A 25,774-nucleotide genomic window follows, 5' to 3' on the forward strand; every position below is an offset into this window, starting at 1 on the left:
AGAATAGCACAAATAAAAAGTCATGATCCTTCCTACCATGTCCTAAAACCATGCATTCACGTATTAGATTTTCTCTGGGCATATTTAGTAAGAAGAGTTTTATATTTATTTCCAGAATAAATATAAAGACCCAACAATTTTTAGCATACCATTTAAAAGCCCATTGGTAATGTTCATTGCTCTGTAAATAGAGCTCAGTCTTTTTCACAAGTAGATTGGGCTTTGAAAATTGGCAGGAGGATTGGAACCTTCCTCATTTACAGGTTATACCTTTGGGGTTTCAGCATCTCATTCCATTCTGGTTCTCACAATGTGTTCCTGTGTAGGGTTATCAGCACATAATCTTCACAGCACTGCAGTGAACCGTAAACCAAGGATTCCCTACTTTGGATTACCTATAGAAAGACAATGCTGTGAATAGAAGTCCTGTAATAAATTAATCATTATGACAGGCTTCACAGAAGCAATTCATGTTTTATATATAGATGTTCTAAAATGTTAAAGCAGAAAGGATGATGAATAAATACAGGAAAATCGTGATGAATGAATTATCCTTGCACACAAAGCCACTCTTTTCAATTTACATCAGGCATTTGGTTCCCAGGATCATCTTATGAATTGCTTTGTTTATATTTCTTTCTCTCTGCTACGTGCAATGCACCAAGTAGCATTAGTATATTAGTTAGGGAGAATGAAAATGTTCTGGGTGCAACCTGGCAGCGGTGCTGGGAGAGTGTATTTCACAATGTCTCCATTCTCTCCAACTCATCAGGCTAATCGCATACGAGCTGGGTGTTTACAGTTTGGGGCTATGGAGGAGGGGAAAATATTTTGGCTGATGTGCACTGATGCCAGTCAGTTGAGAGACTCCTGTTGCTTAGCAAATGCCTGCCCTTTTTCTAGTTCAGCTAAAAAAATTCTGACAGTTGTCTGGTAGGTTGCATTGGAAAGGAAAGCTCTGCCATTGAAGCAAAAGACCCTTCTGAGCACAAGCACAGTGTGTGTGGTGAACTTACCCCTTTCATGCAAATATGTATGTATAATAAACATGTTTAAATATTTATGGGGAAATGATCACATTTCTATGTGAGAGTGGAACAAAAATTGCATTTAGATTGCAGCTTGGCTGTGGGGGCATATGAAATAACACTTTCCCCCCCACCTCCAGGCTATCAGTCCAAACTTTTTGTTCTTGATCAAATTTGTGTAACACATAAAAGTTCAATATTTTGAAAGAATAAAAGGCTCGCCCTTCTCTGGTCTTCTTCTACGTCCTGACCTCGTCCCTAGTCTTTGGTAGGACACATGTATTTCTTCTTTAGTGATCTGTACTCCAGCATTATTTGAATTAAAGAGCAGAACAGTTCCTACTAAAATTCCCAAGAATAGAACAATAAAATGTGCAAATTTCAACTTCTCAGAAGCAGATGAAGAATTCATTTCTCAGGCGGCGCCTGTGGCTCAGTGAGTAGGGCACCGGCCCCATATGCCAAGGATGGTGGGTTCAAACCCAGCCCAGGCCAAACTACAACAAAAAAAATAGCCAGGCGTTGTGGCGGGCGCCTGTAGTCCCAGCTGCTCAGGAGGCTGAGGCAAGAGAATTGCGTAAGCCCAAGAGTTAGAGGTTGCTGTGAGCCGTGTGACGCCACGGCACTCTACCAAGGGCGGTACAGTGAGACTCTGTCTCTACAAAAAAAAAAAAAAGAATTCATTTCTCCATACGCACGGTTGAAACTAGTAAATAAATAAATAAATAAGTAAATAAATAAAAATTGGTTTTTATTTTGTTTCTTATAAATGAATTTGAAAAACTGCATAGGGATGTTAAGATTTGTAGAGATATACTTATAGTACAAGCCAGAATATGATAAATACTATAGCAATTTTATAAGAACAATTAATAGGAGATGATAAATTAGGAGGCCTCTATTTCTAGTTCATCGACTCTAGATAAGATAGTCTAAAAGCTTCCCACACAATACATTGGAAAAGCTTGATAAAATATGAAAAACACCTTTCTAAATGCAGTTAATCATGCAAAAATTAAGGCAAATTTCTAAATAGAGAGAATAAAGGGGGGAACTTACTACCAAAAAGATGATCGGACCCTAAACATAAAACTATCCTGGGAAGACAAGCCACTGTCAACAGCCCAGAGTTTTGTATTTTATATGGGTGCCCATGTAACAAAAGTCAAGGATTTAGACCTGTGCAAGGTGGGGAAGCGCATCCCTTTATGAAGCTAGAATGTTTCAAAAGCCACATAATCTGAGAAATGGTGCATTACCAAAAACAAATTCCAAAACAAAAAATACGAACTACTAACTAGAACAGAACACAAAGAAATATGTTTATCTTTACAATGAGGTTTGAGTGAGTGAAAATTTCCTTCTAAAAACTGGTAATTGCAGAGATGTCCTTGTAGGGCAATTTGTAAACCCCAAGTAGAGAAATTTATTTTAGGTGGTACTGAGTTAGTAGTGTCCCAGAGTGCCTGGAAGGAAAAAAAGAAAAATCTTACTATTTTCTGGAAGAATGCACCTGCAGCTTAGGCCTTGCAAAAGTCACAGAGATAAAGCCCAGAAAAATATGAGCTAGCAATTCAAAAGCAAGCTTACACAGAGAAATAAGCAACCTTGAACTTGTTTGCTCAAGCATAACTTGACTACAAGGACTTCAGACATGGGACTTACTATATCCAAAATATTAAAACAAATGATGTAGAGATTTAATAACATTAGCAATGAAAAGGGTACTACAGATTTAATATGCCTTATCCAAAATGCTTGGGACCAGTGTGTTCTGAATTTTGGATTTTTTTGGTTTTTGAATATTTGCATATACACAGTGAAATATCTTGGGGATGTGTGTTAGTCTGTTTTGTGTTACTACACAGGAAAATCTGAGAGTGGGTAATTTATAAAAGAAAAGAGGTTTATTTGGCTCATGTTTCTACAGAGCATACAAGAAGACAATACCAGCATCTGCTCCTGGTGAGGACTTCAGGGAGCTTCTAATCAAGGCAGAAGGCAAAGGGGGCACAGGTGTGTCACATGGCGAGAGAAGAAGCAAGAGAGAAAAGGAGGAGTGCTATGTTCTTTTAAACAACCAGTTTTCCCATGAACTAATATGGTGAGAATTCACTCATTACCTCAGGGAGGAATTTGCCCTCATGACCTAAACATCTCCAGCTAGGCTCCACTTTCAACATTGGAGATTGAATTTCAACATGAGATTTGGAATGGCCAAACATTTAAACTATATCAGGATGGGACCCAAGTCTACACATAAAAGTCATTAATATTTTCTATACATCTTATAGTAAGGTAATTTTGAAGGTAATTTCATACAACATTTTAAATAATTTTGTGTATGAAACAAAGTTTGTGATAAGTACTTACTTATGATAAGTAGAATTTTTCACTTGTAGAATCATGTTAGCATTGAAAAAGTTTTAGAATTTAGAGCATTAGATTTTAGATTTTAGATTTATGAATGTTCAGCCTGAATAAAAAAGGTATATCTATATCTATATCCACACATATAAATCAAATAGAACTTATAGAAATGAAAAATGAAGAATGTTGAAATGAATTTTCTACTGGATGAGATAAACAGATAAGATATAGCTGAAGAGAGAATTAATGAAGTAAAAAATAAATTTAAATAGGCGGCGCCTGTGGCTCAGTCGCTAAGGCGCCGGCCCCATATACCGAGGGTGGCGGGTTCAAACCCGGCCCCGGCCAAACTGCAACAAAAAAAATATAGCCGGGCGTTGTGGCGGGCACCTGTAGTCCCAGCTGCTCTGGAGGCTGAGGCAAGAGAATCGCTTAAGCCCAGGAGTTGGAGGTTGCTGTGAGCTGTGTGAGGCCACGGCACTCTACCGAGGGACATAAAGTGAGACTCTGTCTCTACAAAAAAATAAAATAAATAAATAAATTTAAATATTTTTCCCAATGTGCATCAGAAGAAAGACTAAAAATGGAAACCATGAAAGAGAGTTAGGGACATGAAAAATGAAATGATATGGTCCAATAAGTATTTCAGTATTTTAGAAAGGACACATTCAGGAAAGGCATGACAATTTTTAATTTTTAATTTAGAAAGCAGAATAAATCCCAAATAGAACAAACTAAAAAAAATGCACACCAACACTCGTAATATTAAAGTATTATGGTAAAACATGCAGAATGTAGAGATAATAGTCACATATTATGCAATGAGAAAGATATCTACAAAAAAAATGTCAATTAGACCAAGAGCTAACTTCTTGATGACACTAACATCAACCACAAAGATGGTGGGATAATATCTTCTAAATATAGAGAGGAAAAAAGCGTCAACCCAGGTTAGGATACCCAGAAAACTCACTTTTAAGCTTAAAGGGAAAATTAAGACATTTTCAGGTAAACTCAATAGGAGAGCTTATCACTAGTCACACTCTACAACAGATACTTTTCTGAAGGAGGAAAATAATTCCAGAAGAAAAGTCTGAAATGCAGGAATAAGGAATAAAGAAAACTGTAAGTTTGTGGGTACAGCTAAGCAAGCATATTATAAAATGTACAATTTTGGAAGGTTAAAAAACTGAGATACTACAATAGGGAAAATAATGGACCCCCAAGGATGTCCACATCTTAATCCTCAGAACATGAGAATGTTAATTTACATGGCAAGGGGAATTTAGGTTGCAGATGAAATTAAGGTTACTGATCAGATGGCTTTAAAATAAGGAGATTATCCTGTTTATCTCCTGGGCCCAATGTAATCAGAAACATCCTTAGAAGTGGAAGAAGACATATACGAAAGTTAGTTAGTGGTACATGTGACCAGTAAAAGCCAGAGTGAATGAAATATGAGACATTGTTGAGCAGCCACTACTGGCTTTGATCATAGAGAAGGGGCCAAGGAATGTGAGTGGTCTCTAGAAGCCAGAAAAGACAAAGAAAGGGATCCTACTCAGAAGGGAATGCAGCTCGCCAACACCTTGATTTTTACCTGGTGAGATCTGTGTAAGATCATAAACTTTGGTTGATTTTTTTCAACAAAGATCAGGTACGGAGTCCAGCACTATATATTAATGAGTTAAACATATGAATTATTAATATAAAATTTAAAAAATAACAGATCAAAACTGTTGAAAAATTAACAATGGTAAGAATTGAAACGAATTTAGTATGTAATAAAGGAGAGGAATATGAAGTCAAAGTTATTTTATTGAGAACATTGATAAAATAGATAAATCTATAGTAAATTTGAGGGAAAGAAGCAAAGGAAAGAAAAGGCATAAATAACAATATTAAAAATAGGATTTGCAACACTACTACAGAAGCAGCATAGCTTTACCATTTCACAAGGTAATACTAAAAACAACTTTTATGGCAATATATTTTAAAAATTAGGAAAAAAATCTCTAGAAAGTCATAGCTTACAAAATTGACTCAAGAAGAAATAGAAGGCCAAGTAAAATGATAAGTCACATCACTGCCATATGTCAGAGATTGGCTGGATACTTACAACTGCTATTTCCTTTTCTTGAGAATACATCTATCTGCCTTGACATTAGATTGAAGCTACGAGTCTGATGCTAGTCAGTAGAATGAGGACAAAAATGATATTGTCCCCTCAAACATTTCTTAGAATTCTCTTCTTGCTTGCTTTGCAGCTAAAGATAAAGAAATTTTATATGGTGGAGCCCCACAATAGAAAAATCTGGAAGACCAGCCATCCAAAGGGGGTTCTAGACCACATTTGATGGCTACACGAGTGATGCAAGAGAAAGAAATCTTTGTGTGGTAAGCCACTGACATTTGAGGAATATTTGTAATGATTCTTGCTATAAATTTCCCTATTGCAAAACACACAACCCAGATAATTACACAGACAACTTCTACCAAATGTTGAAAGGACACACAATTCCAATTTTATATAAATGATGCCATAGAATAGAAAAACAGGAATCATTTTCCCACTGTATTTTAGGAGGTTAAAATAACCTTCATACCAGCACCAGTTGGTCATTAAGTTTTTAAGGTGTCAAAGGTAAGCCAGCCAAAAACAAAGTGATCTGTGTTAATATAACTTTTGATAAATAAGACTAATTTAATATTAATGATTTAATAACAACAATTAAAACAGGGGAGGAGTCAAGATGGCCAACTAGAAGCAGCTATCTCCTATCCAGAGGTAGAGATATCGAACTGAAGTGGACTCAGAGAAGGCAAAAGTGGGCAGCTAAGTACAGAGAGAAGAAAGGTAGGTGCACATTATACAGGCTGAGCCACGTGGCAGGAGTGGCAGGAACGAGAAAGAGGAAGAAAGACAACAAAGATCAGGTATGAAGTCCAGCACTGTACGTACCAAGGACATAGAAAAATTAAGAGTCTGGTTAAAGATAGCATTCTTCACCTACCCATTAGAGCTACATTTTATTAATTGACATAATGATTATATTTAACACTTGCTTTTGTTATCATTGTCTATATTATAAATGTAAATTACACATGTAAGTTACTGCCGTAAAATATAAGTCAATATAAGAATCATAGATAAAATGTTCCACTCAGAAAAAATTACAAAAGAATGGGCAAGAAGATTATAGGAGCTCAAAAATAGGGTAGATTGAGAAAAAAAAAAAATACAAGTTTCCCACCACATAGCAAAAACACTGTGCTAGCCTAAAGTGCTCAACAAAATTATTAACAAGCAGACTAGGCAGGTACCAAGGTAACTATTAGACCTAAGAAAAGTGCCCAAAACTTTCTTGAATGCTTCAGCACTTTCTTGCCTTAAAACGGCCAGCTCAAAGCAGCCCTGACTGCTTTGACACTACATGGTTGTCCTATAGTCCTCTTTAGTAATTATAAGACTGAAATCCCCACCTCATAAAAATCATAATATTATTAACATAACATGGGTTGCATGACAGCATAGGATGATGGTACTGTACTTCTGTGATTTATTTCACTATGAATAAGCACAGATACTGTTGATGGAATTTCTTTCTAGAGTAGGTCCTTGATCTGGGAGATTTGAAGAATGAACTCACAGACCACACAGATCAGTGATAAGATAGGATTTATTAGATAGACAGGAATACAGAAGGAATGAAAGGCACCAGAGCCTCTGGCAGAGGGAGAAGACCCAAGTGGGAAGTCCCATGCAGGTCTTTTGCTAGGGATTATATACTGTTTATAAACAGGGAGTTCTTGAGAATTACACTTGGCCAGGACTTGGCAGACAGAAGATTCATTTTCACTGTGGATTAGCCAAATGAGTATATTAACAAATGAATGTAGTCTTTCTAGCTCTGGGAGAAGTGGCAGGGAGTCCACTTCAGAAGAGGCCTACCTTACATGAGATCCTGGCAAAACTTGTCCTTGTCCAGCCCTGAATGGGAGAACCCTGGATTAATACAATATAAGAACTTTGCCTCACGCATTGTGCGAGAGCATCAGTTTTACCATGGCTGAGATAGGAGCCACTATTAAAATGGCCACTTCTTAGAGAGGTTTAATTACCATAGAGTCATCATAAAAAACTTGTCCACCGAGGTAAAAGTTCTGGCTCCCAGACTGCTAGAGATGCTTTAACTAAGCTTAAGGCCTCCATAAATTCTTTAGCCAATATAATAAATAGACTATTTATTGGATAATCAAGGGGTGGTTATATGTAATAATCAATGAAACTTACTTTATTCATGTCACTGGAAAAACTAAAAAAAAGATATAAACAAATATGAGCAGGAGGAATGGATACATAGAGTTGTCGAATTGCCACCTTGGTAAAACCTATCTCCTTTTGACAGAGTCTCACCCAGGGTGACAGAGTGAGACTCAGTCAAAAGCAAAGGAAAGGGAAAGGAAAGACAAGAAAACTATAAAAGACAGATCTCCATCATTCAACCTCCTTAAGATTAAAACGCATATAATGTCTGAGAGGGGAGGAGATAGGGAAACAAGGCCCTGATTGATAAAAAGTTGTAAGACCCAAACTGAGGTCTCTGATAAAGCAAGAGACAACAGAGAAACTAGTCAAAACGAGGTAGAACCCAAATGTCCTCACTGCTCATTATGTGCCGGTTATAACATATTAACACACTAAAAGAAATTCCCACCACTGCCATGACAGTTTACTGCAATGCCACAACCACTGCTAGAGTTACCCTACATAGTTCAAAAACTGGAGGAACCATTGGTTTTGAGAACTACCCATCTCTTTCCCAAAAATCTTAGAAATAATTCTCCCCCCACTTAACATAAAATTCAATAAAAAATATAAAGACCTCCGAAACTCACAGGGTGCTACTCTCTGTTGTGTGAGAAAGCTGCTGCCCTGTCTATTCTTTTTTTGATTTAATAAATTGTTTTTGCTTTCTTTGTCAGCTCACTCTTAAATTCTTTCTTGCACAAATCCAAGAATCCTCTTAGCTTTCAAATAGACTTCAGTTTTGTTGTCCACTTTCTGGTATCAGTGTCGGGGGCCTAACGCAGCCACACACAAACCCTTTTCCCCTCCTACTCCTCTCCTTCTAAGGCAAAAACACAAAGGATCTGGCTGGCCCCAACACCATCGTGCCAAAAGAGCCTAACCTGTCACTCAACCCGTGGAATGCGCCCATCCCCCACTGCCCCATATAAAAGTGGTCTCCAACTGCCCGTGGGCACCGACACCATATTTGCACTGCCCAGGTGGGTCACCCTCCCCTTTCAAAAAACCCTGTATGAAAATCTCCCCTGGGGCCTCCTCTCTGGGCACCACTGTTTACACCTTTCAGTCAGGTCTCCCCTCTATCTGTCTGCTTTCTATTACTTCATGCTGTTTTATGACAAGAATGAAGGAGATTGAGATTATCGGTGGAGAAAGACAAACCAGGCTGGAATTATGGAAAGCATAAAAAGCTCTAAGAGGAAAACCCTTCAACATGTATTTCCCAGCATCACAGGGAATTGTATTTGTATAGGGTTGGAACTCTCCCTAATTAGAAATGACTGGGAAATGATTACAGAATTCAAAATCCAGAACACATCACAGCAAACCCAACCAAGTCAACTGAGTATTCTGTCCTGCCCAAGAGTGATCTGGGAATCAGTTGCCAAACTTATACTATATCTTAATTAGTAGGTTCTTAAGTTAAAAGTACTGCAGACAAATTTAGTTATTTTTCTTTCCTACATTTACACAATATTTCTTGACCATGTAATAAATACTTTGACGAGAACTCAATGTTCATTTGGACAAGATGATTTTATTTTATTTTATTTTTTAAAATCAAGTTTAATAACATTTAAAACATTAAATGATGTATTTTCATACCTTGGTAAAAGTAACCATTTGAGATGGTGTATATTTTTATGTCTAATAATGCAGGGGGTGGGATACATAGAATTACAGATTCAAAAAGAACTTTTTAGGTCATATAGTCCAACTCTATGTTTCAAGTAGAGAGAGATAGCAGATTTTTTTTTATTATTAAATCATAGCTGTGTACATTAATGTGATCATGGGGTACCATACACTGGTTTTATAGACCATTTGACACATTTTCATCACACTGGTTAACATAGCCTTCCTGGCATTTTCTTAGTTATTGTGTTAAGACATTTACATTCTACATTTACTAAGTTTCACATATACCACCTTGTAAGATGCACCGCAGGTGTAATCCCACCAATCACCCTCCCTCCCCACTATTCTTAGGTTATAACTGGGTTATAGCTTTCATGTGAAAGCCATAAATTAGTTTCACAGTAGGGCTGAGTACATTGGATACTTTTTCTTCCATTCTTGAGATACTTTACTAAAAAGAATATGTTCCAGCTCCATCCATGTAAACATGAAAGAGGTAAAGTCTCCATCTTTATTTAAGGCTGCATAATATTCCATGGTATACATAAACCACAATTTATTAATCCATTCATGGATCGATGGGTACTTGGGCTTTTTCCCAAGTAGAAGACTTAGAAATTAGACTTAGAAATTATGAATTGGGCTGCAATAAACATTCTGGTACAAATATCTTTGTTATACTGTGATTTTTGGTCTTCTGGGTATATACCTAGTAGAGGAATTATAGGATTGAATGGCAGATCTATTTTTAGATCTGTAAGTGTTCTCCAAACATCTTTCCAAAAGGCCCCTTTCACCTCCGCCTGCTGGATAGAGGCAGAGTGCAGCGGCCTGCCTGAGCAGATATAGATTTCCTTGTGATTCAGGCAGGTGCAAACCCCTGGAGTATCTGTTCACTAGAGGCAACTGGGTCACAGCCCTGCAGTGACTATCAGTGACTGGGTGTGACAGAGGTGCAAGGTGGGAAAGGAGGCATCAACCTTCCCAGACTAATCTATTTGCTGGGTGGGTCCTCCTGACTTCACGGAGCACTGGAGCAAGCCACATCTGAGTTGTCACCAGACCCCTGCGATCCAGTTGCCAGAGACCTTTTAAACTCTCCCACCTGAGACAGGTATGGGCAAAATGATTTTAGAAGATGTAGGAAAATTTAAAGTGATCACATATATAAGCATGGATCATACCAAAATTTGTTTCCCTACCAGTAGTGACTGTAGAAGTAAAAACTTAGAAATCACAAAAATGTTTCATAGTAAGTTTGATTAAATTCTTGCACTTCAATAAAATGTATTTATAATAATGATGTCACTGAATGTTTGATAACAGGGGAATATGATCACAATCTTTGAATTAAAAAGCTATTACAAAACACTACATGTAATATTATTCTTTTTGTGGAAAAACATATTTATACTTGGAAAAGAGACTGAAAGAATCAGATGGTAAGCAGGTTTATCTGGGGGTAATAGGATCATGAGATTTTGTATTATTATTTGTGCTTTTTAATATTTCTTAAATTTTCTATAGTAAACATATATTTCAGCAGTTTTTCCTACATACATAAATATTCTGATGCTTTAAAACTCAGATGAGGCATTAGGTATTCTTAACCTAGACTACTTGGGCTCCTAGAGAATCTGTGGATGGGTGTCAAGGAATCTGTGAACCCCATAAAATGCTAGGCACAATGTCATGTACATATTTGTATATATATTTTTCATAGAAGAGGAAGAGGTCTCTGACCCCTCCTACCATAAGACCTAAGGAAAACTACTTTCCAGCAACCCATTCTAAATCCTATTCATGACAATTCAAAATAGTTGTGCCCACGCACCTCGTTTTGAAGACCGTACATATAAATGCTTTGGACTTGTGAGCCATTCACGTTGACTAGTAGTCTTCTACATGCACTTGGAATAAAGCAATAATATTCACTGGAGTAAATAAAATTGCCAGCAGTTGAAACTATAACCGAAAAGGTAAGTTATTTAATTTTTGACAAGAACTGTTTTATATTATAAAAACCCTCTAATATATCCCAAGTCCTTTAAAAGTAAAAGTAAAATTTTCACATTAAAGTTAAATAGTAAGTTGACATGTTTGCATTATAAATCTTTGTTATGAAATACATTTTGCAGCATTACCTATTGCGGAAACATTGAATCCTGCTCCCTCTTAATCTTCATTTAAACACTGTATACTATTGACTCTTTACTCTGTTAAGTCCTCACATGGCCTCCGGTCAAAAGCAATAAAACTCTAACCTGACCTTTATAAATATATTTATGTTTTCCTCCTGTGAAGGGAGATAAAGAGGTGTTAAAAGCTGCCTTGTGCTTCTTCTCTCACCAAGCCTAAAATCTTATGGGGGCAATGCCAATACTACTAGCATATTTGAAACCCTGAAGGACATTGGTTTGCTTTTTATTCAAAAATTAAGTTTCTTAAAATATTCCTTCATTTTATCCTTACACTCTCATTTTGGATAATCATGTACACAGACTTCCACACACTTCTTTCATTCATTTACAGAACTGCACTCTGGCTACAAACACCACATCATAAGCACTTACTCAGTTATAACTAGAAAGAAGTAGATTCATTTTTAATTTATTATTCAATAAAAATATTATTTCCCATTTGGGATAGATACAGAATTTGTGGCTCCTTTAAAATAGCAGACTGCAGCCTCATTTCTGTTCAGAAAACAGTGCAGTTGTTTGGAGGTTAGCCTTGTAAAGTGTTTTGTTTATTTGCCTTTTAATTCCATGGTTGTTCTTGCAGTCTTTACACATACTGTTTCATGGTGAACATGGAAGCTTGCCTCCATTCTTTGGGGGAAGGAAGCAGCATGAAATGGTTGTCATAGTTAAATGTTCCTTACAATCTACTGTAGCCAGTTTGATTTTGAAGAATTTTGCCTAAATCTGTAACTTTTTGTGGGGTTTTGTCCATTGGAGCATCCTGTTCACTAGCCTATTAGAGGAAAGGCTGGAGCTGCTTTGCTGTGACCCACTCACTGCTTCTCCCTTGTATCTGGTGATTGATCAGGACCTGCCATATACACTCCTGAAGTTTTCTTTATGAACCATCAAGTCTCAAGATTAAAAACAGTGTTCTAAATAACATCTTTTTAATAAGAAGGATGAACCATAAAAATAATACATGTAACATTCTTCATATCTATAATAAAGATTCCAATGGGAAGATTCTGATTAGGCCACTTTCACAAGAATCAAAGACAGAAGTTAGGATCTGACAACATATGGAAGAAGTTTCCTTAAAGATATGTCTGGCAGTTTCACTGTGTTTGACAGGATAAGACTTAAGAGCAAAAATGATTCAACTTTTTAACTGGGGGAAAAAAACCCAATTTTTTCCTAAATATTAAACTAAAGAAAAAACAAACAACTTTTTCCTAAATATTAAATAATTGAGAATTTAAGATACAGGAAATCAGAAGCAATGTATGGGAGAAGGCATATGTTTACTTAACATGTTTCATTATATGTTAAATGCAGTTCCTCATTACTGATTTTCAATAGATACAAAATTAGTATAATTTGCAAAATAAAGTTCTGTCATAGGATATTGCAAAAACTTTTCCAATGGAAGCCTCTTATCTTTTTCTATAGACTTATGAACTATGGACATGCATTCCCTATTATCTTTATTAATTCTCCCGTGCTCTAATTAATTAATGTTGCCCCACCTATCATTAAGCATTCTGGCCTTTTCTAAGTGAATTCCACCTAAGAAGCACATGCCTGGCATTCATTCTTCTTGCTGATACAGTGCCTTCAATACTAGTATTGGTGTTCTTCATTTTCTTTCTTGGAGTTTACTACTATGATCTTGACAAAATCCATGATTTCCATTTGCATTCTATTTTAGCCACTCATAACTCAAAACTAATCATCCTTCAAAACGATTGTGTTCCTAATATCCTAAATTCTATCATTTCCCTTCTCCCCAACCCCCGCCAAGTCTTATTTTTCTGCTTCATTCATTTACTTAATTCTACGAACCAATTGTCCTTTCCTATTTTCAACTTCAGGTCCTTAAACTTTAGCTTACATTAGAATCACTTGTCAAAACACAAGTATGGAGCCTTACCCTCCAGAGTTTTTCATTCTGTAGGTATCAGATGGGACCTGAGAATTTGCATTTCTTAAAGTTCCAAATGCTGCTGTTGCTGCTGGCACGGAAACCACTTTTTGAGAATCATTGTTTTTGTTCCATTACAGAAATAAATGCTTAAGTATAGAGACTTTGAAATTAAAGAGACTAAAGCAAAAATTTTACCTCATCCATTTTAAAAATTGTCCATCTTCTAAATTTTGGATAAACCATTGAGTAAAACATGGAATCTCACTTTTTTAACTAGTATATCGTTTTTTTCCTATTATTACCAGTGTGGCTGAGTGTGTTTATCATATTTATTAGTTGTTTCTCATCTGTGGGAATTGACTATCAATCTCATTTTTGTTTCTTTCTCAGTGATTGGTAAGAATTTTTGTACATTTTTGGTGCTAATCCTTCATTTATCATTATATAACACAATTTTATTAGTCTTTCACTTTTGTCTGAACAATGTATGTATAATCATGGTTATGCATCTTTCATACCACCATTTTTTTGTTTTGTGTCCTATTTAACAAGGCCTTCCAGATCTTGGCGTCATGAACTAATATCAATACTACTAGATCTTCTTTTGATAATTTTAAAGGTATAAAAGCTTTCTGGTCAATTTTTTAAACTTTCTGAAATTAATTTTTGATGTACTATGTTACGAAAATCTAATTCTAATTTTATCAGTATTAATAGCAACCTCAAACTCTTGGACTCAATCAATTGATCTTCTTGCCTCAACTTCCCAAGTAGCTGGGATTATATGGGCCTGCCATGACCCAGCTAGCTTTTCTATTTTTAGTAGAGACAGGGTCTTGCTCATGGGGCTCTTGAACTCCTGAGCTCAAATTATGCACCCACCTTGGCCTCCCAGAGTGCTAGAGTTACAGGCCTGAGCCACCTCACTCGGCCTTTAATTTTTATGTAAATGGCTATGTGGTTTGCTGGTGTGTTCCTCCTTGTCTCTCTACTACCCCCATCTGTTAAGATGTAGCCTCACATTCCCCTGCTGCCAGAGGTATTGAAGGCTGCCCACCACTAGTTGAAACCCTCTTCCCCCAGCTCCAGCAATTGCTCTTCACTCAACAGAGCTGCTGCTGAAGAGCGTTGCCTCTTCCAAGGTCTCTCCTCTTCCCATGGGGAGTCTGCAATCAGTGATTATATTTATAGGACTCTAAAGTTCTAGTCCTTTTGGCTCAATTTGAGAGAATACTGGGGCCATTCAACTTCAGTGTTCCCTGCACAATCAGCTGAGGGCTTTGCTTTGTTAAAACTTCTTCACAACCCACCTTCTCCCTCCTCCAATCATGCATCCTTCCTACACTCTCCCACAGTCCCGCAGCTGTCAGTACCTAGAGCCTGCTCTAATATACTTCCCACATGAAAATCTGCACTTTAGACTCTGCTTTTCAGGGAAGCTAACCTGGAACATCTACTGTTTGCTGGGCACTTTACCCTGTTACTCCTAAAGAGCCTGGCCACAGGATTTTAAGGCCATTATCGATATTTCTCCTTTGCAGAAGAGGAAAACTGCTGAAAGAGTTTGTGTATTTTGTGCAAAGATACACTATTGATAAATGTCAAAGCCAGATTTGAAAGTGGGTGTGTTTGAGTATAAAGACTATGCTCTTTTTCATGACGCATAGAACTCTCTGTAGCCAGCGTGTGCTTTATTATTTGGGGGCTTTTCTAGTTCTCTCTTGTAGGTGGTAAATTCCTTGGCTGCAAGCATTTTGTCTTATTTATCTTTGAATCCTCTGCAAGGTATTACATGGTGCTTTGTATGGAGTAAGTGCTCTATGTTCGTGGAATTGATTTGAACTAATTGAGGCTTGAAATGTAGTTTTATTTCTGTTCCCCCCAAAATAGATCCCTTAAGAGGAAAAGAAAATCACAACGATAAGATGTAGCAATTGTAATTTGATTTATGTTTCATGAAATAATTTCCCACAAAAGGGTGATACTAATTTTATTCTCTTCCTTCCTCAATATTAGATAACAAAATGCAATTTTCCAGTAATTTGCTTTCAATTACTAAAGTAAGCAAATCAGTGAGGTGTAATAAACTTATATTGAACTTTGATGGTAAATATTATGGTTTTTACCTTATATCCCCCATTCAGCTTTCTGCGAGATTTAAGTTACTGGATAAGAGATCTACTAAAAGCAGAAAAATGTAACCAGGAAATAGTCTTGTTCCTAACACAGGAATTGAAAATATTCTTACTGAATTAAAGTTTTTTTGTGGCAGCAGACAGAAATACATGAAGTGAGGTTTTGGCAAATTGGAATTTGCAATTGCGAATTGAATTTTCCTTAAAATGAAAATCTGCCAAATTCATCGTCTTTGCAGTACAAATGAAATGAATCCATATATCAATAATGAATTATGCTATTAGTAATAAAGAACATTAGACTCAGGTTTAGATTGAGGGAAACAGACATTTAATATGATCTAAATATTGGTGTCCCTCAAATTCCTATGTTGCAACTTAATCCCCACGGTGATAGCATTAAGTGATGGGGCCTTTGGAAGTTAAGTCATAAGGGCTTTACCGTTGTAATGGTATTAAAGCCCTTATAAAGGAGGTTGAAGGAAGCTTCCTCTCCTTTTCCACTACATAAAGACACATAGCAGCTACCATTTATGAGCAACAAACTCTCACTAGACATCAGATATATTGGCTTCTTGATCTCGGACTTCTCAGCCTCCAGAATTATGAGAAATAAATTTCCATTGCTTACAGATTACTCGCTCTGAGTGATTTTGTTATAGTAGCCACAATAGACTGAGACAAGCACACAGTGAGAATTTCCTTATTGATTGAGTTTTATTGTTCCTACACTGCCAGAGAATCAAAATTGTAAATGCTATAGGGCTCTGGTAAACAGCATAGTAAACTTACAAGTGCATGACTGGAAACTGACCCAAACCATGTTATAAAAGTGATCATTACAATAGCCTGGTGTTCTCCCAGTGGATGAAGTGTGCAGCCACCTAGGGGAGATGATTTCAGATGCCTCTACATCAGTGAGTGGGTCAAACACCAGGAGTCCTAAAATTCCACTGTTAGGGATTTATCACTTTGGTTGACTGTTTCAGCTCCTATTAAAATATGCAATTCCCTGAGAAGCTAACACTCAACAAATTCCTTAATACAAGTGTGCCTTTGATTGGGGAAACAGAGAGAGAGAGAGAGAAATAAAGGTCTGGAGGCAAGAAATAGGGTTTCAAAAAAATCATAATTATAATTATATAAGATTTTGATTGATGTTCAACCTTAAACCTGAGGCCTAAAATCAGTCTGGCCTTCAATTAATTTGCTTTAGTCTATCTCATCATATGATTTCCTTTTATATTTAGTCTGTGCTAGATGTTCTCAAAACATTTTCCCTGTACAATGTAAGCAACCATCTCTAAGCCTAGAAGATCAATTACATTGATTATATTTTTCCCTGGACTCTCCTTCCTTTTGAGTAGAAATATCATCATCCTTGACAAAACCTCCATAACCTTCTCTTCTTTTCCCCTCCATTATAAAGTGCCAATAAAAGAGATTTCCTGAGGATATAGGAATTTAGATTAAAGTAGTTAAAACTGCTGTCTTTCTTATAAATTCCATATGTTTTTAAAAGGCTAGTATTAGGTTGCCCCATTCTGTATTCAAGCCCATCCTGATAAAATATTTCTTTTCGGTTCTAAAATGGAATTAATGTGTTCTTGAAAAAAAGCTTAGAAATCATGACATTTTTGTTTTATTACACTAGTTGAAAATTTTCAAATTAATGAACCATTTCAACTAAACAACCCTCCTATTTTAAAACTGCAAATTCTATCAGTGAAGTCAAATTTTCAGAGACTTTTTTACATAGCAACTTACTATAAATTATGCTAGGGAATTGGTTGTGTATAATTTCTCTCCGAGATCATCTGCTGAAAGAATGAGATTTTTAACTTGAGGGGAAAAGAGAGCACAATGGATGGGGTGGTAAAATGGTATTGATGTGAAGGACTTTGGGTAGCATAAAAAACCGGCCCTGGGGCCTTGGAAAAGACACCAGGCAGTGGCAGAACAAGTGTAGTGTCAAAATTTTGCCTTAGATGGGTTTTCATTAGAATGAGAAAGAAAAAGAGAACAACACACACGCATACACTCAGAGAGAGAAAGAGAGAGAGGGAGGGAATTGGTTTTTGCAGCCTACCCTGACATTTTTGATGCCTGCTTTTGAGTAAAGATAGCTTTACAGATCTGTAAAATCTTACAACAAACTGACTTACAAAAATAAATCAGATTTTTTTTCTTTGTTATCAGATAATAAAGATTTTCTTACAACAAACTGATTTATACATCAGGGACCCAGTTACCGACACCATTTTATAAAGCAAGAGAAAGCGTCTATGAAAGCAGTCAGCTTACCCATCACCTGTTTTTATATAACTGTTTCTATTGAATAAGTCGAAAAGAATGATGAGCTCATTCATTTCACAGTCGGAGCATCCCCATGTGGCAGGGTGGGCCAGCTAAAGAGGGAAATGTGGGTTGGTAAGTATTTAGTAATTATTTAGTGTATAAAAACTTTAGCCATGAAATGTTTTCTCAACTTAAAATTGCAAGTGTATCTTATGGGGGGTTTGAATAATGTATATGCATTTAGTGATAAAAAGCACAAAATATATACACAGAAAATAAAATGAAACAATGAAAACATTGCTTAACACACTCACTAAAAAGCTAGTTGGCAATATGTATATATAAATATATTTTAATGTATATTATGTTCATTGTGTTTTTGGTTCCTTCAGCTTGTTTCTTTGCCAATTTTCTGTCTCTCACTCAAACAGAGCCTCTCTCTCTTTCTCTTTGCTTAGAAGGTTATTTTTCCCTTAGATAACTCTGCACTCTATTCCTTTAATCCTGTGTCTTTCTAGGGAGTATAGTGTATAAGGTGGTGGTGTGTTTTTTGCTCAAGTCTTTAACGTTGTTAAAAGTGGGCCAGATAAAGTCAGTGGGAGTCTTCCTTTTCTGGCATAAACTAAACACCTGTCAAGGTTATGTTTTCAGGCAAGGTTTATGGGTGGTACACAGAGAGTTAGAACCTCAACCATGACATTACGGAGTATGTGGAAACTTCCAAAGGAAACTGTTCACTTCAGTTTCTTGCAGGGAAAACAAGACTGCGAGAAGAGAGGGAACTGGATCATGACACATGTTACTCAGCAAAAGAGGGATTTAATGAAAATTGGACCTGGAAAAGCCTAGGAGACAAAATTCTGGTATCCTTTTCCTACCTGGGACTCTCCTCTTTCATCTGGCTTCTACACTAATTTTTATTATTCTTATTGCTTTTTTGTTCTTCAATACTTCATATTTAAGTAAAACTTGTGTTAAAGGCCATTTAGTATTCATTTCTTCAGTGGGTTCTTTCAGAGTTCTCTCTGATATTCCTGTGGTTATTCAGTCTTCAATTCTTTTTTAAGAAATTGACCAGTTTTCTGAAGGCAATGTATTATGCTTTCTTCTTCAGCAGTTTTCAGCTGTGCTCAATTTGGGGATTATTCGGAAGAGGGTACATTTTGTTTCCATTTTGATCCTTTTCAATGTATATACAGTAGTCTCACTTAACTACAGGGGATGGGCTCTAAGTCCCCTGGTCGATGCCTGAAATAGCGGATAGTACTGAGCTCTGTATGTTTTCTCAATCTAATAACTAAGCAGTCTACTAATTGACTCATGGGTGGGCAGTGTTGATGGCATGGATCTGCTGGACACAGCCCTATCATGCTATCCAGAATGGCACACAATTGAAAACTTATGAATTGTTTATTCCTGGAATTTTCCATGTAGTATTTTTTGATCATTATTGACCTTGGGTAGCTGAAACCAGGAAACATAAAACCACTAAGGCCTGGGGGGAGGGAGGGACTACAAACTAGCATTTAGTATGTACCTTAAAAACATAAAAGGTGCGGCACCTGTGGCTCAGTGGGTAGGGCTCCAGCCCCATATACCGAGGGTAGCAAATTCAAACCCGGCCCCAGCCAAACTGCAACAAAAAATAGCCAGGCATTGTGGCAAGTGCCTGTAGTCCCAGCTACTCAGAAGGCTGAGGCAAGAGAATTGCCTAAGCCCAGGAGTTGGAGGTTGCTGTGAGCTGTGATGCTATAGCAGTCTACTGAGGGTGATAAAGTGAAACTGTTTCAAAAAAACAAAAACAAAACATAAAAGGTGATGATGTAGTATATTGGTTAAGTAAATTTGGCAACAGGAACAAAACCTAAAGACCTGGCATCCTAAACATTAGTAATTTATTACTGGATGAAATTAAATTTTTGAGAGTGTGAGAAAGTATAGTCCAACTATGGGATTAAGAACAGAAAGAGAGTTAGTGTGCTGATATTTTAGGGAATAGAAGTCATAAAGTATTTGAGTAGCTTGTTTGTTTTATATCTTTATTGTGGGAGAAAATAAGGTTGTATATGCATTGAAAAATGTCCATTGGAATCATATTTTACATAATAGTGCATAAAATGTATATGATGCTGACAAAAATTAGTTTATAACCTATAATAGATATAACTTTCACAGAATTGTAGGATAAAATACTGGTGCCAGTAAAAATGCAGAATTTTTTTTTTTTATTGTTGGGGATTCATTGAGGGTACAATAAGCCAGGTTACATTGATTGCAATTGTTAGGCAAAGTCCCTCTTGCAATCATGTCTTGCCCCCATAAAGTGTGACACACACCAAGGCCCCACCCCCCTCCCTCCATCCCTCTTAAAAATGCAGAATTTTTTAAAGTAATGAAATTTTTCTTTTAATTTTATAAATGGAATTAAAATGCAGAGACTTGCTATACATTAAATAGGTGAAAAAATCTTCATGCTGGAAAGAAATTTTATAATTTGAACTATAAAGTAAGGAAGATATTTCAATAATCTTAGATTATATTATATTTTGGTAAAATACTTGGCTTTTTCAAGTGATACAGGTATCTTCTTTCATCTAATGAGAACATATACTTCAGCCTGAAAAATACCTTTTTCTGTTATTAGATTCTCCTTTGGCCATGACTGTTCTTGTTTAGATCACCATTTACCCTTTTATCATGACTTTATTTAAAAATTTTCCATAGAGTACTGATTCATTATTATATGAGACTCTTTATTTTTATATTTATAATTCTTTTTTTTAATTTAGAGTAATATATGGATTATGATTACATTACATTGTTTGTAAACAAATGATTACATTACATTGTTTGCGATTGTTAGCTAAAGTTCAAGTTGTAGTTGAGCCCTTCACCCAGAAGGTATGCCATATAGCCCTAATTGTGCCCACTAGGTGAGAGCTTATCAAATGCCCTCCTTTTTCTTTTTTTCCCTTTCCCCTCCCTCTACTTGAATATAATTGTGTTTTTTTTTTCTTGTATGAGCATGTAGTTTTTCATCTACTAGTGTCATGTTAGTATTGAGTACATCAGATGCCTGCTTTCCCATTCTTGTGGTACTTTACTAAAGATGTTCTCTAGATCCACCCAGGTAAATACAAAAGGTGTAAAGTCCCCATTTTTCTTTATGGCTGAATAGTATTCCATGGTGTACATATACCATAGTTTATTTATCCATTTTTGAGTTGATGGTCACGTAAGTTGTTTCTGCATCTTGGCAATTGTGAATTGAGTCTCAGTAAACATTCTTGAGTAATGCCCCCAAAGCAAAGGCAACCAAAGCAAAATTTGACAAATGGGATCATGTCAAGCTAAATAGCTTCTGCAAAGTAAAGGAAACAATTAACAAAGTGAAGAGACAAGCAACAGAAGGGGAGAAAATATTTTCAAACTACCCATCTGACAAGGGATTAATGACTAGAATATATAAGGAGCTCAAACAACTCAATAGGAAACTAATAATCTGATTAACACATGGGTATAAGATCTGAATAGATGTTTCTGAAAAGAAGACATACAATGGCCAACAAGTGTATGAAAAAAATGCTCAACATCACTAGTTATCAGAGAAGTGCAAATGAAAACTACAATATTATCATATTTCAGCCATTATGGATAAAATGACTTTAATCAAAAAGACAGGCAGTAACAACTACTGGTGAGGATATGGAGAAAGGGGAACCCTTGCACATTGTTGGTAGGAATGAAAATTACGCAGCTACTATGGAGAACAGTATGAAGGTTCTTCACAAAACTAAAAATAGAACTATCATATGACCCAGCAATCCCACTGCTGGTATTTATCCAGAAGAAAGGAAATAAGTATAGGGCAGCGCCTGTGGCTCAGTGAGTAGGGCGCTGGCCCCATATGCCAAGGGTGGTGGGTCCAAACCCAGCCCCTGCCAAACTGCAACAAAAAAATAGCCGGTGTTGTGGCAGGCACTTGTAGTCCCAGCTGCTTGGGAGGCTGAGGCAAGAGAATCAGGTAAGCCAAAGAGTTAGAGGTTGCTGTGGGCCATGTGACATCATAGCACTCTACCTGAGGGCAGTACAGTGAGATTCTGTCTCTATAAAAAAAAAAAAAAAGAAAGAAAAAAAGAAAGGAAATAAGTATATCCAAAAGATAACTGAATTCCCATGTTTACTGCAGCACTATACACAATAGCCAAGATTTAGAATCAACTTAAGTGTCCATTGACAGATGAATAAATAAAGAAAATATGGTACATATACACAACAGAATATTATTCAGTTATAAAAAGAATAAAATCTTGTCATTCACAACAATGTGGATGGAGCCGGAGAACATTATGTTAAGTTAAATAAGTCAAGCACAAAGAGTCAAATGTCTCATGTTCTCACATGCAGGAGCTAAATATGAAAACAATTGCTTTCAGGGAGACAGAGTAGAATGATGGTTACCAGAGGCTGGGAAGAGCAGCAGGCAGGGAAGTGGGGATGGCTAATGGGTACAAAAATATGGTTATATGGATAGGAAGAACAATGTTCGACAGCACAACAAAGTGACTATAGTCAACAATGAGTTATAGTGTACCTCAAAATAGTTAAAGGAGTGGAATTGGGATGATCCTCTCACAAAGAAATGGTAAATGCTTGAAGTGATGGATGCCCCAATTACCATGATTTTGTTATTACACATTGTCTGCCTGTAATAAAAACATCACATGTACCCTATAAGTATATACGACTGTTATGTACTCACAACAATTAAAAATAAAAAAATTTTAAAAAGATATGATTATACTTCTCTGGTAATTTATAGGCTTTCCTTCTAAAAATAAACAAGTAGCCAAAGTAGGATCTTTGCCACTATACCATTATCATGAAGCACTGACATAAGCTAAGAATATAGTAATAGGAGGACCAGATGCATTAATGTTGGAAAGTTTACAAGAGACAGTTTACAGAACATCCTCATGCACATTATTTTATTAGTTTCATACAAAACCCAGAGGTGAAAATGACAAGAGAAATGAAGTCCCCAACTGTCTGATTTTTCCAAGGCCACAGTTAGAATGTAACTGAACCCAGTTAGAATTTGATATGTTTTTGAGGGCTACGGTAGGGGCTGGGTCAGAGTAGACCAAGGTAAAGTTTCCTGAAACAAGTCCATGGGATAATCCACAGAATCCTTTCTAATTGCTATATCTATCCTTGGTTTGGGTTAGAAAATTCAGAGAAAGAACCTACTGACAAAACCCACTTTGCTTATTCTTTTACCTTCCTGCACAAGGCCATAGAATTTTAAATGTTCAAAAACTTAGAGGGCGTTTGTTTCAACATGTCTGTCAAATAAGAACTCAAGTTCAATCTCATATAGGATGTTGTTTTCCTAGTCATCCATCCTTCATTTGAATATCCACACATCCTAAGAAGAAAGTTCATTCTAGTTTTAGATAACTCCAGTTGTTAGAACTTTTACCTTGTGTTAATTGAAATCTACCTCCCTGGGACTTCAAGTTCTCTGAAGCCATCAGCCTTTCCCTTACTGTGATATGCTGCAAAACCCTTTCTGACCATATTTGTTCTACTCTTTTCAATGTGAAGATCAAGCTCCTTGTGAGAGGAGAAAGAAGCAAAATCAAAGCTGAGTAGCTTTACTTTATGTCCTTATACAAGTAGGAAGGCTATTTTTTCCTTGTTTATTATCCTTATTTTTATAAGTTCCTAGTGCTCTTGAATAGGCCAAGGTGTGCCAGGGCCATTATTTTTGTATCTTAAGAAAAATCAAATGATTCTTCTTTTATCCTCTTTGAGTGATAGGGTTCACTCTTCTTTCTTCTTCTCCTTTTTTTTTTTTTTTTTGCAGTTTTTGGCCAGGGCTGGCATTGAACCCGCTACTTCCAGCATATGGGGCCAGTGCCCTACTCCATTGAGCCAAAGGTGCTGCCCCTCACTCCTCTTTCAATTACAGTAAGTAATGAATAATTTTTGCATTTTTGTTTTTTTTAATTTTTGCATTATTTTAAAAATCACACTAAGCTTTAACATGATCTGGAGCTCATGATAGGTGCCTGAAATTATAGTCTCACAAGTACAGCAAATGCATTTGTGGTCCTATACCTCAGGGGCAGTATTACTCAACCTCTGCTGAGTGAGACTCAGGAGATCTGACTGAGATCCTGACCCTGGCAAGGTCTAAAACTCAGTGACTTTGGCCTTCATCTTTATGTCTTTTGAGGGTAGTAATCATTAGGCAGGTGCCTATTTTATGACTTATTCTAATTGTCATTTAAAACTTTTATTACGTGGTTATGAAGTAGACCATTTTATATGTTGGATATATGTCGCATTTTCCCTTTTAGCAAACTATGACTTAAATTATGTTCGCTTTACAGGTCACAAACTCATTCATCACAATATGGGACCTGGCACCATTTGCAGTTAGCCATATCTGACTTAATTTTCATCTCTTAATAAATTTGTTAGCTTACGAAACTCTTAGCATGACATATATAACTTAAAATTGCCCTGATCAAATAGCTAATGATGAGAATACTAATTCCCATATTTCTTCTTTACAATAACTATTTTGTTTTCTGTTTAATATAGGGAAAACAGTCATGAAAATTTGCGTTCGTGTGTCAGTTCACCATTTAAAATTGACTTTCATATACATCTGATCCATCCCAACCACAATGATAAGCAGGGCTGGTGTTGCTAATCTCCATGTTTAGAAGGAAACTGAAGCTTAGAAAAAAATGAAATAAATGAAGGAGAACTATCCTTTCATCCTGTTGAAAGATTTCCTATTATTGTAATAGGAATTAGCACTAGAATAACACTGTTTTCAAGGACTGTTCTAAGTGCTTTACATGTTCATTTCCTTGCTGAAGCCAGAGAAGTGGCCTGAAAGATGGAATTGAAAGGGCTAAGCTCAAGTAGCACAATGGACCTAGTTTGCTCAGCCTTCCCCACATACTTTCCATGATTATTAAGCCGTTTCTCCATGATTGTGAAGATGTTTACCTTTTAAACAGGATAATCAAAGAGATTTGAGGACGCAGTCGTGCATAGACAATAAGTATTGTGATATTGGTAAAGGTTACCTTGATGATATGTTTTCCTTAATGATTCTCTTAGTATTTTGTTAAAATGAAAATTACCTTTCTGTTTTTAAACATTTTACATTGTTAAAATGAGGACTACTTTGATGTTGCTTCCTATCAGATAAAGTTTAAATTTTCTAGATTTGGATTCCCATTATAAAAACTATTAGAATTGTAACTGAGGCAGAACAGAATTGAGAGACTACTCTCACTGTCTCTAGAATTGCTGGCCTTCTGATAATAAAGCTCCTTGTTCCTAATCCCCATCTCTGCGTCTGGCTGATAGTGATAGGTGACAGAACCCTCTTTGTCTGATAACATCACAACTATCTACAACATAGGTACTATTACTATCATTTCTGTTTTCCAGAGAGAGAAATTGGGGTACAAAGTCAAGCCACTATTCAGTGTCAGAACTTGTCTGCAGAGTCCATAGACTTTTTCCCCATATTTTCACTTTGGTAAACATTCACTGGAAACAGATGTGCAAAACACTGCATTAGACATGCTGAGAGTTATAACAATTAATGAACTATTTGAAGAGATAAATATTACAATAGCTAAGGAAAATGAAACTATCATACCCATATTATAGCAGCTTGAAAGTTTTTCCATTGGTATGAAATGGGAAAATGCAGCTTTGGTGGTAAATCTTGAAAACATTTGAAAGAGACAAGCTGTGAAGGTCTGTGCAGTCTGAGAAGGTCTTTGCCATCTGAGAAGGACTGTGACAGGTGGATACCTGGGGAAAAGCATTCCACCGGGGCAATCTAA

Source organism: Nycticebus coucang, chromosome 5 (genome assembly GCF_027406575.1).
Source record: "Nycticebus coucang isolate mNycCou1 chromosome 5, mNycCou1.pri, whole genome shotgun sequence".
Classification (NCBI taxonomy): Eukaryota; Metazoa; Chordata; class Mammalia; order Primates; family Lorisidae; genus Nycticebus; species Nycticebus coucang.